Raw genomic sequence first — 7,200 nt, forward strand, 5'->3', positions numbered from 1 at the left:
CTTTTTTTCCTAGCTTAGTATATATACCCATTTTTGGGGTAATTAGGAGGGAGATCCAATAACAATCTATTCTACTCTCTAATTAGTTTTAGGAGAGCTTCTCTCTCTAGGTTTAGGTTAGGATTAGGATAATTTAGGGAGAGAAAGTGAGGGTTTCACCATTGTTGAGCTTGGATATTGAAGAAGAAGGTTGACTATCTTGTTTGTAGATTTTCACATTCAACCAATGAGAATCTCTAACTCTCTCTCCTCTATTTTTATTTGCTTTATTTTGATTATTATTTTAGTTGTTGGTATTGCTTGCTAATCATGTTTATTCTTGATTGTTTGTTAATTAATCTTGATATTAGCATGATAAGTGAGTAATTTCCCATTAAGGGGATGGTTGTGGTGTAGTTGATCTTGAGCATGTTCTAGGGTTTAGAATTGATTTATTTGTGATTAAAGTCTTTATATGCTTGATATTCTTTAATCTTCTTGCAAGTGCACATTGTTGGTTGATTAAAGGTGAATCTTTGCTAACAAGAAACGGAAGTTGACTTAGTTAAGGTTCATTACTATCGATTGTTATTTAATAGTACCTCCTAGTATATGGTTCTAATGTGGAAACATAGAGGCTATGTTAGGAGAAGCCAATTGACCCCGGAAGGCGGCTAGATTGGATCTTTTACTTCGATATTCATGCTTGTTTAGTTCATAATTAATTCAATTTCTATGCCTTTGTTTATGTTCAAGTGAATGTTATACCTAAACCATTTCCCTTAATGTTTTATTTCTTGCTTTAGCATCTTTATACTTTAGTTTATTTATCTCCTATTCCGGACTAGCTTAATTGTCGATAACATTTGGTGGTGTTTATCCGTTCTCTGTGGTTCGACCCCTATGCTTGCCTTATACTCGTATTTGGTTTATTTAGGTTGTATAAATTGTATTTGATCTAGGGATAGACAATTGACGACGCGTTTATTCCCTTGTCAAATTGGCGCCGTTGCCGGGGAACGGCTTCCATTACCATTGTGTTATCTTATTGAGACTAGTCCATTGTTTATAATTTTCATTTTATTTGTTGGTTTTTTATTTGTGTTGCTTTATTTGAAAAAAATGGCTTATATTTCTATTCCTCAATTTGATAATGAACCGTTTTGGGTGTATTTCAATAGACTTGAGAATTTCCTAGATGGTGTTAAAGGTTTAACCAAGGGTGATTATTGTGAAATCATCAATTTGGGATTAAATGAGAATTTTAGAGGAGTAGTTGATAATATGTTAAATGGTAAATTTCAAGACATGTATTCGGATGAGGCTTGGGATTTCTATTCATGGTTACCTAGGGATAATTATGATTGGGAGAGGGCCAATCATGACACTTATGTTCGGGATTCTCATGCTTTTAATATTGATGCTAATTGTCATGATTTGTATAATATGAATTCCTATGATGTGCTTGATTCTCCCCATAGTGACCATGTAATGCATGAGTTCAACTCCCCTCCCTCTATAGCTCATTGTAATGAGGTACATTCTAATGATGATGAAGTGCATGTTCTTTCTCATATTGCATCTGATTTTTGCACGAATTCTAAAGGTGTTCCCCATAGTCCCCTAGATGATTCCAATGAGCAAGCTTTTGACTCGTCTATCCATGATGATTTGGACTCAATTGAGATTATGGGCCAAATTTTTCTTGAGTTTCAAACGGTAGCCCATAACCTTATGAGTGAGTTCATTGATAAGGCTTCATTAGAAAGAGATGAGTTTGAGAGAAATTTGCCCCCATTCACTCTTGATTTTGAGATGGTAGGCCTTGAGAAATTTAAGGGAGATGTTGTTCAAGGTTGTGAAGAGGAGGTTGAGGTTGAATCGCTTGGAGTTTTTGAGCTTGAGGGAGATGTAGAACGTGAGGGTTCTTCATTTGAGGATTCCATGATTGATTTTCATTCCCTCATTAGTGATGTGAGATCTTGTGATGAGGGATTAGCTACCCCTTTTTGCCTTTCTCATACACCTTTTTCCCAAAGGTTTAACCATATCTCCTACTATCCTATGTTCCTCCCTTCTTTTCTCAAAGAACCTCTTAGGGATCCTCTTCCTATTCATGCTTCCGAAGCCCCCAACTCTTTCATTGTTGATGAGAAAAAGAGTTATAATGCCAACCAAAAAGATTTTTGTGAGGATTTTTCTTTTTCTTCTTCTACTTTTTCTTCTTATTTTCTTGATTTTTCTTTTAATTCTTTTACTTTTTCTTTTCTCCCTTCTCTCAAGCATAAAATCTCCTTGTACTTTATGTTTGCTTGTCATATGAGCATCGCGTATGCTCTACTTCTTGATATGTTTGCCGGTGCATATGAAAAGCTTTTGCGTTCTTTGTCGGGTTATTTACTAGATTGGTCATGCTTGGACGTTAAGCAAGCCTTTCTCGGGAGTTACCCATGTTTTATTGCTTCCATTTTCTTTTCTTTTTAGATAAGATTTTCTTTTATGCTTCTCATTTTTGTTTACTCTCTTGTCTATGTGTATAGGTACTCGATGCATATACTCATGTGCAAGGATTTTGGATTCAGCTCCTTGAGAAGAAGCACACCAACGATTGCTTCCATTTGGAAAAGCAATAAAGACGAGGAATTAGATGAAATTGTGGACAACGTGCTCAATTGCGGGTTTCAACACCCACCTCACATTTGGTTTACTCTTTCCTTCTTCCCTCATCTTGGATTTGCTTTCTTATATGCATTTGGATTGAATGAATTATGAATTGTTGTGTGAATGTGTTTTCTTTCTTCCCCTCCCACCCACCCTTTGTGCCTTTATTTTGAGCATTGAGGACAATGCTCCATTCTAGCTTGGGGGAGTAGCTATTCGCTAGCTTGGGGGGTTATCTATATCTCTTGGTGGTTTCTTAATCCATAGTCTCATGATTGCTTGATTTATTTCACTCCTACTTGCCAAAGTCTATTATTGAGATTGGTTTTCTATGTTTGGATGGCCATGAGCGCCTTATTGAGTTGACTTTTGGCATTTGTAGCTTTGATTGATCATGCTTAGGCGGTCTCTAGCGCAGCGGTCTCTTTGGTAAAGAGACTACTTTATTAGAGGCGGTCTCTAGAATGTGAAAGGTAAGACCGCCTCTTAAATATAAGCGGTCTCAATTTTTAGGAAATTGAGACCGCCTTTATAAGAAAAGCGGTCTCTATTTTCTTAGATAAGCAGTCTCTTTTTTGAGAAAAGTGAGACCGCTTTTTCACTTCACGGGTCTCTTTGGTCTCATTTAAAAAAAAAAGGATTTCTTTATAATTACAATTCGTCGATATTAATAATAATTTATTTAATTTTATTTATTTCGCCATTACAAAATCAGAAGTAAAAAAATAATTCTTGTATTTCATATACCTCAAAAATTATGTACATAGTACAGATTTGAATGAAAATTCAATACATAAAAAAAATCCGAAAATGATGACTAAAATTCAAAGATCTCCAGATCTTCAATTGCAGATTTCTTCGGTTCAAACTTGAAAATTGAGAGATCGTTACCTACAACCACAAATATACACAAGTTAAAAAAAAATTTAAAGCAAATATTATTATCTGAAAATAAATCATAACAATGACAGATTGAAAAGAAAAAAACAAAAATTTTAAAAACGAGATATAAAATAAAATAAAATTCGTTTACAATAAAAAAAATGAGAAATTGTTCGATTTAACTAATGAAATACAAGATCTAAAAGTAAAATTCGATTCTAATGACAATGAACACATGCAAAATCAAATCAAGAAAAATTATACTAATTCCAAAGACAACTTATAGAATAATTCGTCAAAAAATTCTCAAAGGAATAAAAAAAAATTAAAAAAAAAACAGAACTTAAAAATAAACGTTGAAATCGAAATTGAAAATGGAAACAGAAGTACAAATCAAATACGAAATTAATAAAGACAACAATTACTAGATTTGTCTATGAAAGGTGTTTTTAATTTAAATGAAAATATCATAATAAAATTGCAAAAATATCATTTGAAACGAAAACATTAACAAGCAAACAAACAATCTACTATCATGGCTAAACGGAAAATCGGACAAATTATTGTTTTTTAACAATAAAAAAGATGTTGAAAAACAATAATTCTAAGAAATTTAGATTTTTCATTAACAAAAACCGAAAAACACTCACCTTGGCCAAAGATCTTGAAATTTTGAAACTATAGAGTGAAGATAACTTCTTCAAATTGAGAAAGAAGTGAATGATAGTAATTATTTTTTATATTTTGTGCAAGATTCGCTTGAGAAACAGAAAAAAATGAGTTGAGGAGGAGGAGAGGTAGGACAAGAGAATATGAAAAGGTTTAGGGTTTGGGACATAATGGGCTTATGGCTGCCTAACTATATGGGAGAATAAATTTTTCGAGACCTGTTATTTAGAATAACGGGTCTCTCTAATTTCTCACAATTAAAAAAAAAATAACATTCAAGAGACCGGTTATTATAATTGACCGGTTTCTTGGATATTACGTGAGACCTGTTATCTTAAATGACGGGTCTCTCTATTTTTCTCAATTTTAAAAAAAAATTCAAGAGACCTGTTTTCTTAAATGACGGGTCTCTTTGATATTTTGAGAGACCTGTCATTCAAGATAATCGGTCTCTCCTCTATAAGAGACCTGTTATGCACTTAACCGGTCTCTTAGGCCAATTTTGTAGTAGTGTAGAATACCCTCTTTGCTAGTTGTTAGAGGTTTTCATGCAATTGAATGTCGAGGTTGGTTCACACATATAACATTGCCAAGGTAGTAGAACTTAAGGGCTATCACTAGTAGAAAAAATCAAAAAGGCACCCCCTAATTGGCACCGGTTTAGTCCAAACCCATGCCAAAAATGGCCTTAAAATTTGGTGGGAAGTTGAACCAGGATATATGGCACCGGTTCACTTCAAACCGGTGGCAAAAGAATAAAAGGGCACCGGTTTGAAGTGAACCGGTGCCATTAAATATATAAAAAAAAAAACGGCCAATATAAAAGCCCCCCAACCCTAACACAATAACTCAATCAGCCGTTTCTCTTTTTCTCTCCTCCTCTCTTCCTCTTTCTCTTCCTCTCTTCCTCTTTCTCTCTCCTCTCCTCCTCTTTCTCTATCTCCTTCTCCGTCCTCCTTCCATTTCTCTTCCCTCATCTCCTTCTCCCACATCTCCTTCCAACATGTAACACCGTCCTCACTTCTTTCAATCGATTTCTTGGTATTTTTTTTATTTTATTTTGATTATTATTTTTTATTTCTGTTCATTTTTATTCGATTTTAATAGGTTTTTTTCGATTTTGATTTATTTTTCTTCGAATTATGGATATTTGTTTTCGATTTCATTTTTGAGTATTAGTTTTTCGATTTCATTTCTGGGTAATTGTTTTTCGATTTCATTTTTGGGTTTTGTTTTTTGATTTCATTTTTGGGTATTATTATTGTTTTTTGATTTTGATTCATTTTTCGATTATTATTTGTTTTTCGATTTTAACTAATTTTCGATTTTTATTTTTTTTATTTTTTTTTATTTTCTGGGTTTTAATTTTTTTTCGATTTTCTGGGTTTTAATTTAATTTTTTCTTCATTTTCTGGATTTTCTGGGTTTTAACTAATATTCGATTTAATTTTTTCGATTTTCTGGGTTTTAATTTTTTTTTCGATTTTAATTTTTTTGATTTTTTTTTAATTTTCTGGGTTTTTTACTAATTTTCGATTTTAATTTTTTTTTAATTTTCTGGGTTTTAATTTATCGATTTTCTGTGTTTTAATTTAATTTTTTCTTCATTTTCTGTATTTTCTGGGTTTTAACTAATTTTCGATTTTAATTTTTTCGATTTTCTGGGTTTTAATTTTTTTTCGATTTTAATTTTTTCGATTTTTTTTTAATTTATGGGTTTTTAACTAATTTCGCAGCTAATACATTTTAATTGATTTTGTTGGATGAACTAATTGGCGCAGGTATACTATTTGCTTTGCAGGCCCAAAATATTGCACATAATTGAAGAATCAAGAATCAAGAATCAAGAATATTGATTTAGATGTTTGGGTTTTTTTTTATTGTGATGTTGTAATATTTTTTTTTATTTATATTGTAGTTCTTTTTTATTTATTTATATGTTGTAATTGTTTAATTTTATAATTTGTATATTGTAATTTTTTCTTGATTATATACTGTAAATTTCGGTTATATTCAATGATATTTGATTAATATGTTGTTGTTCTTATTTATTTTAGTCAATTTGATTTTTTAAGTGAAAAATGACAACAACAAAAAAAAAATTATTTTTGGGGGTTTTTTAACCGGTGCCAAAAACTTTGAAATAATTTTCTGTGGGCCTTTTTGGCACCGGTTAACCGGTGCCAATTTCGATTTTTGGCACCGGTTTGAACCGGTGCCTTTTTAAACCCCTTTTGGCACCCCCCACATAGGCAGCGGTTCAAACCGGTGCCTTAGGCCGGGTTTGAACCGGTGCCAAATTCATTTTTTCACGTAGTGTATGAGACCTTACCTCACTTGGTTTGTGGTATGATGGTTGTCGCTCTCTAGCTAGTTGTAGCTTTAAAGGTAATTTTTGCTACTCCGCTACCGTTATTCTTGTGAGGAGGTGTCTATATTGTTCTAGCCTTCCACATTTCTTGCATGTGTGGCGTTTGGATCCTTGGCATTGCTAGCTTATATCGAGAATTTGGCTTGATTCTACCCGAGATCAAGACCGAACCAACCTAGGGGAAGACGAAGGCAATTAAGATTTTTGTTTTGTTTTATTATTTTCTATTTTTTTATTTTTCTTTTGCATTTGCTCATTTAGTAACCCAATTTGAGCCATTTTCCCTTCTTTGGCATAACCACATTACAAACCAATGGACCTTTGCTTTATTTTCACCTTTATTAGTTTTTGTGAAGCATTCTTGGGACTTCATTTGTATTTTTGGTTAATGAAAGTGAGAAAAAGAATGAAAAAGAAGTGAAAACCTCAATTCTTGGGACTTCATATGTTATGTTGAATGGTTTGAGCAAATGAGAATAAAATAAAGGAAATGAAAGAAAAAGCCGCTAAAAGTTAAAAGAGGCGAGAACAAAAAAAAAAAGAAATGAAAAAAAGAAAAAAAAAATAAAAAAAAATTGAGAAAATACAAAAATATTTGTTGTTTGGTTGAAAAAGAATAAGCTTGGGGGAGGAGTTGC

General features: G+C 32.5%; 1 long non-coding RNA gene across 1 annotated transcript; it reads right to left on the minus strand.

Moving 5' to 3' along the window:
• Nucleotides 1–3,358: 3,358 nt before the first annotated feature.
• LOC110697759 lies at nucleotides 3,359–4,223 on the minus strand. Its single transcript, XR_002506564.1, has 2 exons — nucleotides 4,173–4,223; nucleotides 3,359–3,531 (listed from the first exon to the last, which is right to left on the minus strand). It is a non-coding gene; the product is annotated as an uncharacterized LOC110697759 (long non-coding RNA).
• Between the last annotated feature and the right edge of the window lie 2,977 nt (nucleotides 4,224–7,200).

Source organism: Chenopodium quinoa, unplaced genomic scaffold, assembly GCF_001683475.1.
Source record: "Chenopodium quinoa cultivar QQ74 unplaced genomic scaffold, ASM168347v1, whole genome shotgun sequence".
NCBI classification, from domain to species: Eukaryota; Viridiplantae; Streptophyta; class Magnoliopsida; order Caryophyllales; family Amaranthaceae; genus Chenopodium; species Chenopodium quinoa.